At 41.2% G+C, this 17,198-nt stretch overlaps 1 protein-coding gene across 2 annotated transcripts in view; it reads right to left on the bottom strand.

The window, feature by feature from the left end:
• LOC128296899 (uncharacterized) overlaps positions 1–17,198 on the bottom strand; it is a 129,241-nt gene that overhangs the window by 20,978 nt on the left and 91,065 nt on the right. The gene's annotated exons all lie outside the window — the stretch shown is intronic.

Here is a 17,198-nt window from a genome sequence, read left to right as displayed (position 1 = left end):
AGAAGTAATCACGAAAACAAATCTGGCCCATGACCTACAAGGGCCAGAGTGACAGCAGAACAAAAAGCAAACGATTAGCCACGCGTTCTTTATTACGACAACAAATTGAGAGCGAAGTGGTGTCATTTTATGGGACAATGGTTGCGTTTATATTAGAATTAACGAGTGGTGACTCGATTCGGCGATGTGATGGAGTGTTGCAGTAAGTGAATATTTAAATTTATCAGTGTGCCCAAGTGGACGGTTAATGGAATTACTTCATTTGATCATATTTTTTACATTGCTTTTGTTTTAACACTCTACACCGGTACTGTTTTTTTTGTGAGTGTCACAACCATGAAAATGAGATAATGATATAATAATTGTCGCAGCATTTGCGACATCGTATCTCAGAAAGTAGCATGAACACGCATATTTAAACTGGAATGAAGTGAAATGAGGATTGATTGCTGCAGTTTTAAATTGCTTATTGTGTTAAAATAATTCTTTTATGAATTCATTACCTTCAATTTATCATAAATTAACAATAATACAAATGGAATTGCAACAGTCACAGCTGGTATAAGTTGAATTAATTAATTATTCTATTCGAACAAATATTCATTTTTAATCTGCTCATAGGAGCAATAGAAAAAAGGTGATTCGCTGATGTTTCATTATATTGGTCAATATATTATTTTCAATATATCAATATATCAGCAAACTATTCAAAATTTTACCTTCACTTTGGGCAATAATATTGATATTTGTTCAATAAGGCTTGGTTCATTTAGAAATGGGGCACTTTGATTGATTTATAGTGGCGCCCCCCCGTGGACAAAAATGGAAACTTTTGACAGCGTTTTGTAGACAATAGTAAACATTTCGCTTTGTGAAAACTTCACGCAATTTTGTTTTCCCTGCTCCAAGATATTCGACATGCAAGAGGAGAAGCGAAAACTGATAGTGCACAACTATCTGCAAAATCCAGCAGTGTCATCTCGGGAGCTGGCAAAACAGTTAAGTTTGTCTAAGTCGACTGTTGCGCGAGTGATTAAAAGGTACAAGGAGACACAGACGATTGTTCGTAAGGTGCAAACTAAGCGACGGAGTGGAACCGTGAATCGTGAACTGCGATTGAGAGTAATTCGGAAAATCAAGGCTAACCCAAACATCTCCGACTACGACTTGGCCAAAAATCTTAACGCCGACCGCTCTACTGTTCGGCGAATCCGACTCCGAGTAGGTTTTAAATGTTTTCGACCAAGTAAACATCCCAATCGAAACGTGAAACAACAAACAATGGCCAGAAACCGAGCTCGGAAGCTGTACGATCAAGTGCTGCCCAAACCGCATTGTTGCATTTTGATGGACGATGAAACCTACGTGAAAGCCGATTTCAAACAAATTCCGGGTGTTAAATTTTATAAGGCTTATGCTCGCGGCAACGTCCCCAAGAGATTCAAATTTGTTTTTGCCGATACATTTACTAAAAAATGTATGATTTGGCAAGGAATCTGTTCATGTGGCAAGAAGACCAACGTGTTTGAGACGAATAAGAACATGAATTCGGATTTTTATAAGAATGAGTGTCTTAAGAAACGTATTTAGCCATTTATTAGGTCTCATCATGGGTCAGTAATGTTTTGGCCTGATCTAGCAAGCTGCCATTATAGCAAGGACGTGCTACAATGGTACAACGATAATGGTGTGAAATTTATACCAAAAACGCTGAATCCACCAAATTGCCCCCAATTCCATCCAATAGAGCGATATTGGGCAATAATGAAACAAAAACTAAAGAAAAAGGGTGCAATTAACTAAGGATATAATACAAATGAAGAATTGGTGGAATTTAATGGCCAGGACAGTGACTGAAGCAGCTGTGCGGCGGTTGATGGGCGGTGTAAACAGAAAAGTCCGAGAATTTCTTCGTAAAAGCGAAGTGTAATTTTTTTCATATTTTTTTTAAATATATTATATTGAAACCTATGATTTATTCATACAAAGTTTTTCAATTGGATTAATGGTATAAAAGATACCCGCTGTGCAGTGCCCCATTTCTAAATGAAGCCTTATATGGTGGAACCTTAAAAATGTTTCATGGAATATTATTTATTTGTTTAATATATCAGTGAGTAAAAAAAGGCAGTAACTTGAAAATCATTATATCCGATAAGTTTCCACAAAGTTAACACGCCCGTAATTAAATAAAGCCTATGAGCTTGAAAGCAATATACCGTATTTTAGCGTGTATAACGACGTCCTTTTAGGTCAAAAATGACCAAAGTCCAATTAAGGGGGTCATTATAAGAAGGTAGTAACTTTTTCGTTCTAGCCGTTTAGATTAAAGGTCGTTTTGTTGAAATAAAAGGATGGATGGATAAGACAAGGATGAATCTGTGGTTTAAAAACTATTTGGAACAAGAGACCTGGAGCTCTTATGAAAAATCAGCATTACTGGATGCATTTAGAGCTCTTCTACCAGCAGAAGTTAAACAAATTGTTGCTCAAGCAAAACGTTTCTGGAATTCATTGCTGGAGGTCTAACCAGCCAGCTGCAGCCACATCCGTTTAAGAGTATGGTAAGAGAAGAATGGAGTAAGTGGATAAAAGGGGCTGATTCGAATCTGACTCCTTCAGGAAGAATAAGAACAACCAGCGATCTGACAATGGGTCATCACTGCATAGTCAGGAGTCAGCGAAGCGATTGTCGTCAAATCTTTTAAAAAATGCGAAATCAGTAACAATCTTGCTGGGACTGAGGATCATGCAATTTATGAAGATAGTGATGACGGGGATGATGACAATGAAAATGTGTTTGAAAACATCAGTGAGGACGATATGAAAGAGTATTATGAATTGTAATGTTCAAAATTAAACGTAACAATAAAATTGTTTCAATTGTTTAAAAAAAAAGAAATAAAATCTTTTTTTTTTCAACATTTTTGGATAATTCATCTAAAGATTGTCGTCAGACAAGCTAAAATACGGTACCTAATAATTCTAGTGAAGCACAAATTATGAATATAGCGCTACGATCTGATCTGCGACACCATTATTTTGAAAAAAAAAATCAACATTTGTTGCACGGACCACTGCCATAATGTCCGAATGTCATAATGAGATCTTTGGAAACTTTTACTTTACCAATACATCATTTCATGGAGTGGAAAATTCTAATTATTCAATGTTATTGCATTAATGCCAGTGTCTGCTTACTGCAAGTTACATGCAAGCATATGCGGATTCATCATCACGTTTGTGTGTCATGTTACCTATTGTGATGCAGTACCCAGTTACAACCTTTTGTAGTCACGCCAATGCATGCATCGGATCTGCATGAAATCAAATGACAGCGCCGATGCAACAATTGAGTTCTGGTTTTGCAAAATGAAGGGCATGGCAGAATGGAGGGACACGAAATGAGTCTGTCAAGTTAAATCGACAACCTGCGAAGAGGGAACAAGCGGCACTGACAGTATCCTAGCCACGTTTCGCACGCCTTTGTTTGTCGCCGTGAACGGAGTGTGAGCGGAGAATGTTACATCGTATGCACCGGAAATACAAACTATTGGGTGACTGCATCTACCGTAATGAGAGTAATGGAAAGGTAGCCGGCAACTCACACTGGTTCAGTATTGAAAAGAGCTGAAACGGCTTACAACCACCATCCCACGCTGCGCACAACGTACATAAGCGGGTTGTATCGAGTACAAAAGATTTTCCCCCACCTTGCAACACTCTTCCGCATTCCGTGCTTGAAAGGATTGTTTCGCCCGATAGGCAGTTCTTCGTGTCCGTAAAGGGACGTGGAACAGGCGTGCGGTCGCACCAGGACTCACCAGGAACCAACGCTTGTTGCTTCACACAAATCGTATGCATTGTGTGGCACCATTGTTGCCCGCTTTTCCCCTCCTCATTTTCATCGCTGTGTGACGAAAGTGCATTAAGTGCATGCGTTTCGTGAATGGGGGCGGTGGTGCGCGGGGCTGTTTGTCATTCAGCAAGGTGCGATGTGCATGTGCCCTTCCACCACCGAAGGGCAGTGCTATTGTTATTGTAGGCCACACTTTGCATATCTACCGTTTGGGTCCCGCTGGGTTAATCGACGCCCTGTGAGCTGTGAGCTCTTTGTACGCAGCCCCGCAGTGTGCCTTGCGCCGGCGAAGGAATGGAAAACAAAATGAAGAATGGGCAGCAACTGTTGCTGCTTCTATTGAGACAGTATGGAAGGAGCAAAAAGGGTAACTATAACTTTGTGTGCAAGCGCCGCATGCAATGGTTGAATATTAAGTGCTGCAAGACGTTTCTACTCGAGACACAGCGACAAGCGATAAGCGAGCATTCGCGTTTCGTGGTGCAGCGAGGAAACAAATGGATGGGAAAGTGCGCCTTCAGTGCAAAGTTTGCTCATTTGCATCGTGAATTTCGAAACCATCCGTAACCTTTTTTCTTTATAAAAAAAAAATGCAGCGATACGACTGACATGGACTTCCTGACACGAGCGCTGCTTAGTGGATGCGTGTTACTTCTTGTTGCCGGAAGTCTACTGTAAGCAGCGGATGTACGCGCGGAGAAGAAAAGTTGATTTGCTGCTGAGAAAACATCCTGTTCTATCACTCCAGAAGCTGTGTGTGTAGTAACAAGTTTGGATTATAAGGAAAAATAGTGCGATCAGTTAGGTATTCTTGTTGAAGAATAGACATAGCAGGAAGATGCTCATTTGAATAAAGCTTCTTTAAGAGATTAGAACACAAAAATAAATTGGAATAAGAAAACAGTAGAAAACACTGGGAAACCCTTTGCATAAGCAATTTGTCTTTACCTCAACAGAGGCAAATTTGTTTTCCGATTATGGACATGGAACTACTAACCTCAGGCTCACTAGCAACAACACAGTGTAGTAGTGAGCAATATTTTACGTTACAGAGATTTTTTTTCTTCTAAATGTTTTATCGAATCTTTTTGCGGCACTTTGTGGCTTTGCTGGGGGAACGAGAGACGTTAGCATATTTTAATGTCACTATTTTCCATCTCTTGCCCGCGTTCCATCGGGCGGCGTACTTTTACGTATTTATGGTGCTAGAAACAAACACCATAAAAAGGGAGCTTCTTGGTCTATAGAGCTGAATCGGGGACAGTGAAGTAGTGGAATGAGCGAGTGCGCTGTGTTTGACTCTTTTGTAAAGTCCCGGGCGAAAGTAAGTGCTTTGGTGTGGGAATGATTGTTTTTAAAGTGCTTGTACAACATTCGCTCAAGGACCGGTGCGGTAACGGAGTAGAGCGGTAGAGTGACAAAAGTGTTGGACAGGAAGCACTATTCAAGAGGGCTATGTGCTAAGGATCGGTGGTGTGAGGCGGGACCGAAGAACAACGGTTTATGACAAATGGACCCCACAGGGACAGGCAGTCGTTTTGACCGGATCGAACTCGGAAAATGATGTAACGCCAAGAAGAAAAACCGACCGACCGTGAGCGAGGTGAAGAAGGACCAGTTTGCTACCGGCAAATCGGCCCAGGAAGGCAGCTCTAACAACATAAAACTTTACCCAACAACGGCTGACGGGAATGGATTGAAATGTTGTGGCTTAAGCTCGCACAAAAGCGACCGGATATGGTGGACAAAAGCCGTACGGAAGAGTACAGGAAGTGGGGTAAGAGAAGGGCAGGCATCGAAGCAGGGCACGACCTCCAAACATCGGGCGCGTTTGCGTCTCGCGCGGGTGATGATTTATGGAAAATTTCAAACTCGTCGGACAGCTTTCAGCAGCTTACGGTGTTACACTTTTCCACGTCCGAAACCATCCTGCAGTGCTGCGAATGTGGCACTGCTGCGAGCGTACTAGGTGAGTGACTGGTTGACTAACTGACGACTGATGGATGGATGGATGGATGAGTGTTTGAAGTAAGTTTACTAGATTTCGCTAGGTTCAAAAACTTTTCGCCCCAAACAGCCTTACGGACAAATGATTTGTAAAACGAAGCAATCCACAGTCAAAGCTGTGACCCAGCTACATCCCCGTTGAACAGGACAGTAAACAGGTCGTGTTTACCGAGTACTTTTCCGTTCGTTAACTAGTTTTGCGTGTGTTGGCACACACACACCCGGGTAAAGTGATTCAATTTAGCTACACTTAAAAGCCGGTTCAAAGTTGGCTTATCCGGCACAAGGAGCATTTTACTGGTATTTCAAGGCAATTTTTATTTGTTCGTAATTTGTTAAAAAAATGCGGTACAAACATTGTTCGACATGATTCGTTACGCACATTAACGATATGAACATGTGTAATGAACCGCATAGCATGACAAATCCGGACGATTACAACATAAGTTTGCCTCATTAATTGACCAAGCATTGGGGGAATGGTTTACGAACGTTTTATACCAAAAAAAACCTGCACGTATCTGATAGCAAAGTGATATTGTTATGAAATAATGTAGGTAAATAAAGGGGCAATTAACCCGGAGGTCTACAGTTATTGAACATTGAGCGAAAACTGTCAAATCGCACGGATAATTTGATCGATGAACAAATATGTTCCATACTATTTGACAGTTTTTGCTTGATGTTCGAAAAAAAAGCTTTCAATCCAAGGTCTGTGTAGGATAGAGGTCGAGTAATAGCCAAGATAGAGGTTCGCCATTTTGGATTTCATTTGACGTTTGGTCGCCCGTGTAAGATTCCTTGCGTCCAGCCTACTTGTTTAGTATATCGCGAAGTTTCACAATTAGCTTGGTCGCTAAAATTTTCCTTCGTTTTGAACGCCTTTAGTTCAAACAGCTAACTGTTGATGGTTTTATAAAGTGGTGTGTGGTCATCACCTATTAGTGTTCTGAACCAAGGGTTAATCACACGGTACCGGGCTTTCACGTCGTACTGTGAACCGGGAGATATGATGAGACTCATCCTCTTCCTCATATGTGAAGAGCCTTATCTACTCGTTGCCAAATGATCGCTTTACAAAATCCGATTCTCTGCCTTTTCACCTGCCTTGAACACCAATCATACCTAACACCAATCGCCAATAAGATCTGCAGATCTTATTCCGGACTAAAATCGAAAAACAACGACACAAATTTCCAACCAAATCAAAAACAATAAAAAACTTGTTGCTATGACCGGCCCGATTAATCAACACAACTACAACCAAAACATTTGAATGGAAACGGGCGTCCAAACGTCAAATCACGTGTAACGAACTATTGGTTACTTGTCAAATCGCTCTATATTACTCGACCTCTATCCTACACAGACCTTGGGACTAAACATTTATTACCCCGTTACTTAATTTCACATCTATTTTAAAATCTAGCGAGCTTTGCAATTATTTTATGTTTATTTCTAACTATTTCTGTTGGTTAATTACCGGCAGTTGGTCAACCGTTTTTTTGTTTTTACAATAATTACAAAATTCGCTATTGAGATGAACTGCAGCATGTTTTCTTCATTTTTAGGTTCATTTAGTGGAGACTGCTTGGAACAATACAAACGCAGAAACAAAGGGCAACGGCTATACCGTCGATACAATTTGTCAACATTTATCTTTGCGACCATCGCCACGCCGTACGATGACAGCATAAAAATTAGTCAAATATGAGATTGCTTCCATGCGCTTCCATTGTCGACGGCACCAGAGACCTACTTTTGCTCGCAAGCACATGTTGTGCGCCAAAGCACATCTGAGACGTGTCCGTACTACGGCCAAATGGCAATATGGCTTTGTCAAACCCCTAATTGACACGGTGATGGTATGGTTCAGCTAACTCGCTGGGTAGCGAGAAGGAAAAATGTCAGTAATCCACGGGTGCGAAAGTGTGCACCGAGACGCCAGACGTTATAAAAACACAACACATCCAACCCGGCACAACAAGGCCACGAAGGACACGTGTCTCGATTGGTCCTGTCAGGGATGGCAAATTGAATCTGTCACACATGACAGGCAACGTGTTAATCGTCTCGAGATCAAACCTCGCTGCTAGAAAGGCAAGAGCGAGTGAGAAAAACTCAAGAGGGCTAGAGGGCCAATTGCAGTCGTTCGCTACCATTCAATCAATTTTTTGGTATTATAAGGAGTGTTTAAAATGAAAAATGTGTAACATGTAATAAAATGGTATTGAAAATATACAGCTGTATCGAATGGTTAACATAACATAAGCAAAATCTATTTTGCAGTTGAAGGGATGTTATCATAAAAGAGAATCTAGGGTACTACATTAGCCACGAGCCACGTTTTGTGGATGAAAATAATCTTCAAGTGATAAATGAAATACATTACTGTACCACTCGTCAGACATTTTTCCATTATGCCTTACTTCTGTTCGGGTTTTCGCGGGAATGCTGGAAAAAGAGAAAACCTCTTTCGAAGAGGAGAACAAAAACAGAGCTCACCGATTTTCGGAAATACAAGCCTCACAAGCACCGGAAGTATTGCAGTGAGCATCACATAAAACAGCATAAAAAGACCACACCAAAGGAAACCCCTTTCGGAGTGGATTTCATTCAAAGAAAGAGAGAAAGACGGGCAAACGGAAAACTTTTATAATTGCTAATTTATAGTGTAACATAAAGCCTCGACACCGTTTTCGCGAACTGACTTAATGGGCATCAGCTACCGGTGCCGTAGACAATTTTGCCTTTTCCATTCCGGTTTCCGCACCGAAGGACAGTTTCCGCACACAGCTCGACTATACTGGATTCCGGTTTTTCCGAGGAAGTCTATTGCTGTGCGCAGCAATACTGTTCATTGTACAGTTGGTTGCGGTATGCTACAACGGATTATTAGTCGGTTATAACACCAGAAGCAAAGTTTAGCAGTAAGTTTATTTTTTCCGTTGAGAATGTTACGTACGCGAAGGAAAATAGGTAATTACTGCGCTAGACGAGCTGAAGAGGATTGACAGGAGTTTAATTTACTGTAGGTATTTTGAACGACTTTAAACATTTGCCTGCTTGATTTTATTCATGATTTAATTTTATTGGTTTTAATTTAAAGTGGCAAGTAGAGAGCGAATGGGGCGAATGTAAAATTTAATTTCATAGTGATTTGATATTCAATTACACATATTTAAAACACTCAAACGAAAATGGCAAATGAACGAAAATGATTGTCTTTATTAAAAGTTATTTGGTTTCAACATTTAATGGATATTATGGTTTAAGCCATGGATACAAATCTGCTAACCAGTTTTGCAGGTTTTAAGTTACTGACTTGCTTCGCATTTTAATACACTCCTTTAGCTATTTTGCCCTAGCAGTTGTACGGACCGTCAACCATTCTTTGATTTTTTTTCCTGTGCCTTTACAACGGAGCGAACGTAAAGTATCCAAGTAGCCAAGCAGATCCCGAAATGCGGAAACAAGCTTTATCTTTTAGATGAAGTAATTTGATCATTTCTCCAAAACCGGTTTCCTTTTCGGAAGGACGGAAGCTGAATTGTGCTGGTTCCCGCTGTCTTTTGTTGGCTTACCTGTGGGATTGTGTGTCGGGAAGCGTATTTGAGTTGGTACCATAATTGGATTTGAGTCTACTTGTTCATCCGCATGGTAGGCACGAGGCTGGCTATAGGGTGATGGCGTTTCCGAGGACCATGAAATCGGTTAAATGAAATAATGTGCACAATAAGGCACGTACGACTGTGCATTTGATTTTTACCACAATCTCTCTAAAGAGCTTTGTAAAAAGTAACCAGGACAACGTTAAAATCCGTTTAGTAGCATACTGAACGAAAATTGGTTGCAGTTATAAATGAAAGGAATTAAATAGTCTGAATCGAAGTAAAGAGAACGTTTTGTTGGAAACCTTTGCCGAAAACATGCTTGAGATTTAAATATTTTTTTGTAATTTTCGAGGCTTGAGATAAGATTTTGCCAGTTGCAACTTGTTTGTGATCCTAACCCTATTACCAGCACTAAATTCTAGAAGATCTTGATCTGTACTCTTCTTTGAATATTTATTTAACCCTCTTTGGTCGGCTTGAATGTTGTGTAAGAAACTAGCGCAATGAGGATTTGCTTTTTATGAGTCGTTCACAAAACAAGTTTCTGGAAATAAATTGTTAAATACGCAACATGTTTTCGCTACGCTGTGTGTGTATCCGGAAGGAAGTTGGGTTGAAAAGACGGTTTAGTGCGAACGAAAATGTTGCCTCACTAGTGTGTATCTTTCTTTTCCATATCAATGAGCCAACACAGAAGGGTTACCCACAAAGGCCGTGCAAAGGCGAACTCCACTTCCGATAAGTGAACTTTCTAGCCGCAAACACATTTGTCACAAGCTTCCACCAAACGGAACCTCCAATTCAGCGAATCCGGCCCCCATCGCGGCAAGCCTAGTTGTTGTTTTGGTGAAACGTCTCGCTGCCAATGCCCTTTGCTAGCGAATATCCCTTTGCACCAACGCTCAAACCAAGTGACAACCGAAAAAAGTTTATTGGGTAAGCAAAAGTTTTCCGCTTCCAATCCGGAAGTCGGACGAACAACATCCGATCGTTCATCTTCTACCCACTATCCACGTTCGGCTGAATGGAAAAACGAACCCATTCGGCCACACTGACGGCATGGGTAGAAGAAATAAACAAAACGTACAGCTACCACAAATGTGAACGAACATCTGTCAAACAAGTTGGCCACTTTTCTCATGGCGATGATGGAGACTGTGGGATAAATGTTTATGCTGCTTTTTCTCCTTCATTTCCTGAAAAACACTCGGAAACAGTCGGCAAGAATGCTTACGCTACGTGTGACAAAAGGAGGAGAAAAAAATGCGGGCGCGTATGCATCATTCTAAGTCTGCACGGAGCCCAGGCCTAATGATTAATCGTAGACCATCAGTTCAGTGGTGGATCGGGACGGTAGTGAACCGCTGCTCCAAGATAATCCATGGTAAATAATGAACTTCCGTTTTTGGTGTCCGTTCGGAGTTCAAGGTTTGCTGCATAGACTTAGCAAACTAAGCAACACAAGCCGTCCTAGAGCTGAAACTTATTGAACGCGAACTGATGCTGATCAATCGGGAGTCGAACCAGCTGGAATAGTGTGTATCACCGTTCCCAAAAGCAACCTGCAAAAATTCTGTTCCCAGCAAACTCCGAGATGTCGAACGCAAATGAAGCGACATCCGTTGCGTTCGCTGCCGAATGGAAAGAAAACAGTTTTTTGGGGATGGTTTTGGACCGAACCGTCTAAGCAAAACTTGTGCCATTTGTTACAAGCACAAAGCACATTAGTGTATGAGCGAAGCGATGATGGATTCCGCTAAGGGGGTTAAGTTTTTACACGTGGCAAACTTATTTCCGGTGAACTTTTTCCTTCGCCACCTGGCACGCAGTGAGGTTCCGGGATCCGTGAGACTATGGTTCCGCACGTTGAAGGAAAACCATTTTTCACACTTGTCACAGGGTTGGGGTGGGTAGTGGTGGTGGTGGTGGTGGTAGTACACGATGTTTTCCTGCCTCGCGGCCAGGGAAAGCTGTCGAAACCCGTGAGTTCAATTTCGAACTTGGTTAGGCTTTGAGCAAAGCACAACTAACAAAAAAAAAGGACCAAGCTCGTGACAAGTACGTTATGTAAATGGATAAATTTGATAAATGCACGTGCAAACGGTGGTGAAGTTTTATTGCTTAGATTTCCGACAGCAGTTTGCATATTTGGGTGGCAACTTGACACTCATTGCTTCTGCTTCGCTTGAAGGATGCGTCAAGTTTGCAGAAAGGATTGAACTTTGGCAAAAGTTGTTAAATTTGTTTCGCTTTTCGAAAGCATTTGTGCATCCGAGTGTAATGGTAAGGTTTCGTGCATCATCCATATTATTGTTGCGATTTTTTTGTAAATTGTTATTGTCTCTTTTATTTACCTTTGCTAGCTAGAGGAGTTTTAATTGTCAACACTTGCTTAGAAACCCCATTTCAATCGTACAAAACAATCAGATCAGGTTTATTGTACAGTGTCTCATAAACAAAACAGCTGCTATGCTTTCAGCAATCAATCCTCAGAATACCGAAATACCCGATATGATCTAATCTGCTTCCGATACGAATGCAATGCAAGAGTTATAAAACCAAAGCAGCACGTGCTAAGACGGCACCGATTATATTCATATAAGGTTTTAAAAAGTTGCTGTCGAAAAATTTCTCCTTTAATCTTCACCCCCCTCTGGCCCCTTTTTTTTACGTTCCGTCGCCTAACCACACGTTTCCAAAAAAAAAAATACTCCTCCCAAACCAGCAAAGAATCGTAAAATTTTAAAAGTGCTCATAAAATCGTCGTTTAAGTGGCACCATGCATCGCACTAGGGTAGGAAACCCATGCCGCACCGTCACGTTACGCGAGCGAGCTGTGAAGTTTTTTAGTGTCAAAATATGGTTCCATTTCTTGTTCCCCGTGTCGATTCCGCAAACCACGTCCACTGTGCGTAACAAGTGACTCGTAAAGTGTGTGTGTTTCTCCTCAACGCCCGTCACTTGCTCACCGCGCTCATGATCGCTGATATCCATTTGCGCGTAAAACGATACCATAAACGCTTTGCCCCGAAACTCGATCCATCCTTAAACTCGGGCCAACGAATTCACGTCAGCAAACTGCTTGAAGTAAAATTTGGGTTCCACGGTGGCAACGGCAGCTAACGTTATCAGCGTAATGACTTCACATTTTTCAGCCAGTTTTATCCTATTTGCCGTCAAAGTAAATATCGCACCTTTTGCGGTCGTCAATAGGATGGTGGCGGTGGGAAGCCATTTTTTGTCCACGGTACTTGGAACGAATCGTTGCTGTTTGGCTCGCGCAGCGGATTACCGGCACCAGAGCGACCGACAACGAGCTGCCGAAGAAGACGAATCTACAGTGCCGGGACAATCGCTTCTCGGTGTATCGCTTGCTTGTGCAAATCCTTGGGGATGCGGAACCATTGGATATTCTCGCTCATAAATAATATTTAATTAGCGTAATTAAAACGGCTGAATAAACGCTGCACCATCGAGAGCGCAATCGGGGATCCGGACTCGTTGCCGAAGGCACTCGAACAGCGCGAGCGTCTTTCGTTTGGGGGAAGCAAAGCGGAAAAAAGAGCACCCGCTTTGGTGTGGATGCTTTGGCACGGTTGCCAGCGAAAGTGCCACTTTACCATCGTCAATGGCGAATCACTTCACTTTCATTTGCGATAAACGCTCGAATCGTGCTGTGTGTTGTTTTCCACGCAAAATCAGACCCCGAAGCGGTCTTTTGCGTCCTGCCGTGTTGCCGGTTCATTAGCCGGGTTTTGTATCCATTGTAGACATAGGCGACTGCTAAGCAACGCCAAATCGTTTTGAGCCATTTCCATTTTTAATGATCCATCAGAGAGCAAGCTGGTGCGCGGGTTTTTGTGTAGCGAACGACAGATGAATGGCGTCACGAGGGAATAAGGAAACATTTTCGCATGTTTATGAATCGCACACAAACTCGGCTCCAGGTGGAAAGTTTGGATGATATTTTATGCATACTTGTCTAAACGTTATTTACAAATTATTTGGATTTTTTTCTCTTCAAAAACATTTCAATGATTGATAATTTACAATATTCGTTTATCTATATTACTGAGTTATATCGCTGTATGGTTTGTTTATATGTTAATATTCATTGGAATTTGTGTAATTGTTTCTTTGCAAGTAGTTTTTTCTCGTAATAACGACCAGGCCTTATTGATTTAATTGTACCACGGAGCCGGATAGTCAGTCCTAGCTACGGCAGAACGGTCCGGATGCGATTTTGTTTTGGTCATGTGGTGTGAAGTTCAATGTCTTTCAATGGGTACAAGCATTAGCGACAATATTTTTTTTATGCAAACAATCCCGATCTAATGTTGAGGTTTTATTGAACATTTCAACCAATTGTATTGTTGATTTAAGTTTAGATAATTATAAAGCATAATTGTCCTCATCAAATGGAACTTAAATCTGGCATTTTGATTGTAAGCATCATAACACTCGCTGAGTTTCTGGATTTTGTATTGATCACACATCAACGTTCTCAGAAATGAAATATTTCGATAGACAGTACTTTTGGTTTATAGTACAGGGTTGAAAGATTAATCAGCTCACAGCATCCACATTACCCATGACCAATGGAGACGCATGGTACTTCATGTATTTTTTAAATTTGCAAATATTTCAAATTAATTTTTGTTGTGATAATAGACATTTTGTTAAAAAAACTGCAACTGGAATCAATAATTGTAAAATACTTAAGTCCTTATTTCATTATTGACATTGTATTCACTCAGTATTTTTTGTATTATTTCTATGTATTTTGTAGTATCTTTTGTAAACGAGAATTCAAAACAATATACCTACCATGAAAATTTAACTCAGGCCTAACATCCCAGAAAATATGAACTCATTAAGCCATGCAGTGGAATCATCCGTTACACCCCACCTTTCATCATATCACCCTTCCGTTCCGTTGCCGATGTAGGATAGCCTTTACCTTTCTGTTTGCCCCTCACGGTGACCTGTTTGATTGGAGGATGATTTAATTAATCCTCGCCAAAGTTATCCAACCGAAACGATAAGTCAACAGGCTGTTCCAATATGCGCGAGTGAAAAGGCTATTCATCCTTAGTAATTTCCGTCTCTTCCGCAGGAGTCTGGTGCGATGTAGGATCTTATCAGCCGTTCAATTGACGTGTTAATCAGCTGATAAATGTATCGATCCGTGGAACCGCAAAACGATAGCTATTGTTTGTGGTAGTTCTCTTTCATGTCCCGATGGCAAACGCTTTCGATGCAGTGCACTGCGCACGTGGAATGTTTTCACTGATTGATGTTGATTCAAAGCCATAGCACACACTGCTTAGTTAGTTGCTATGTAACGTAAACTTGCACCAGCACACCACCATCCAGCGCCAGCAACGATAATACAAGCGACCAACGCACTGGACATTTTCAACATTCCTCCCGGTCGCACTAATTGAGCGATGAAAGTAGGCCCCATGCTGCCCGCAGTAGTTGTCCAAGTGGGGTAAAGTGGGTTATCCCCCCGCCAGGAATGGATTGTTTAATGGATTAATTAATTCCCAAGCCATCTATTATTTGCCGCGGGATAAGATACGGCGCCGGAAGCCACCCAGGCAGGGTGAAGGTGATGAAAATCTCGTCGAAAGTTCGGTCAGATTGAGAAGCCACGGGATAGGAAAGGCAACAAACGGGCAAAACGATAACCATTTACCATGGCAAAATGGTATTCGCTGAAGGATGAAATGGTAGCGTAAGGGCGTTTGAAGGAGTTCTCTTTCTAAGGATTACTGATCATTAGGATTCAGCATTTGTTTGGGAATTAATGGCATGTTTGTTAAATGGTACCATTAAATGATGGTTGAAAGTAGGGTGAAAATCAATACCCCTTTTCATTTTGTTTCTATAAAAGCTCTTGTGCATTGTACCATGGCTATGGTTCGAAGCCATTGAAAATTATTGACCCAAGACTTATAGGCAAAATATTTCATCATATTTTTCAAAACCTGATTTGTTACACAACGATTGAACCGAATGAAACTCTCGCAAACGAATTGACAGTGATGACAAACATTAAAGGATATTTCCATTCGCATGATCTGCTGTTACACTTACACAATTACATCCCTTGCTACTCTTACATCCCAAAGGATAGAGTACGTTGTGAAGCGCTTTCGCCTAATGCTGGTGCCGGGTGCTGAATGTAATAACGATCTGATGCCAGATAAACATCATCACCCATTCAAACGCTTCAACAACTTTCCTGTAAGTGGATTGCATCCCATGAATGGCAAGTGCGTTTGAAGTGCCATTAGCGAATGCCAGAGCAGTAGGATCGGTGTTGATTACGATATGAATCACCTGGTGTGTACTTCAAATAAAAAAAAATCATAGAATACCAAACATTTACATAACAATGGCGAGCACAAGTGTGCGTGAGTGGTACGATGCCCCCGTTTGCAAATAGTAGCTTAATCTTGTGATAGATCAATGAACATTCGAACTTTCAAACGCGAAGCAAATGAAATTGAACAGGTGATTAGTAGAGATAATGAATCTGCTATCGTCGTTATGATCGTTCAATTTCTTGCATCGTTGTCTTGAATAACACAGTTGGGAAAGTATGGAGATGGACAAGTTACATATTTCCTAGTTAGCATTCAGGAGAAAGGCCACAATCTCTCCACACAATAACTCCTTCGGCATAATTATTAAGAAGTTTTTTTAAGGCCCGATTATAAGGCCTCATTATTAGGCCCCAATTCGGGCATTCCTTTAAAAATAAGTTTTCTTAAGAATGTTCTTTATTTTATACAACATTTTTTTTTTCTAATCATATAAACGATTTCCAATTCATGCTGTTTTTTTTTCAGTAATATAACGATTTTTTTAATACCTAGATCTTATATACGATTCGTATTCATCCGAATAGCTTCTGCAGCATGATTACCTTTTTAATGCTTTTTTATTGATTCGCCAATAATTTTGAATTTCATGAAAGTAGTTCCAAAACTGCAAGTAACTCATAAATTCCATCATCAATATGTTACTTTTCCGAACGGTAATAATTCAAAGTTTGTACCCATTTTTTATCGGATTTTTTGTGTGGAAGTAATTTGTTGCCGGTCAACCAGCACCTGAACGATAGACATAAATTTCTACACCACCGACTCGACGTATAAAAGCTACCCAACACCACTATCCACACGTACAGCAAATGTGGCCAACTTTTTGGGCAACTTCCGGCTCCCTCCCGTGCCGACCCCGCATACCGATGCTGGGGGCAAAATGCAATGTATTTGATCGGTGTCCGGTTGAATGTTCAGGTGACCGTATAGTCTTCCATCTGAAGCTGCCTTCAAGTTCGTCCCACCCCTCGAATGATTCCATTCGCCATTTCCGGTTCACCCGTTTGCTGAACGCTTATAGCAATAATAAGCATCGTCGTAAAAGTTTCAACTTTTCCACCTTATCATCAACCTCGTGCGGAGTGAACGCATGGCAATGCGACCCAAAGGAAGGAAGGTGTGGCCCACTGGTAGAATTCCTGCTCGGTTCGTCCTATCGAACCGTTTCTCACGCGTCTTTTTTTCCTTTTGCTTTTGCCAGCTCACCTCCCAGGTTCCGGAAACTTGACCCAAGAAGCAATTTAAAATTTTCCCCATAAACTTTTAATTTTGCTGTTAAGTGTTTTTTCCTTGCCGGGCGGAAAAAAAAAATCCACCTGAAAC

This window comes from Anopheles moucheti, chromosome 2, assembly GCF_943734755.1.
Source record: "Anopheles moucheti chromosome 2, idAnoMoucSN_F20_07, whole genome shotgun sequence".
Lineage (NCBI taxonomy): Eukaryota > Metazoa > Arthropoda > Insecta > Diptera > Culicidae > Anopheles > Anopheles moucheti.
Note: the sequence above shows the minus strand (reverse complement) of the source record. Positions and strands in the feature narration are given on the sequence as shown.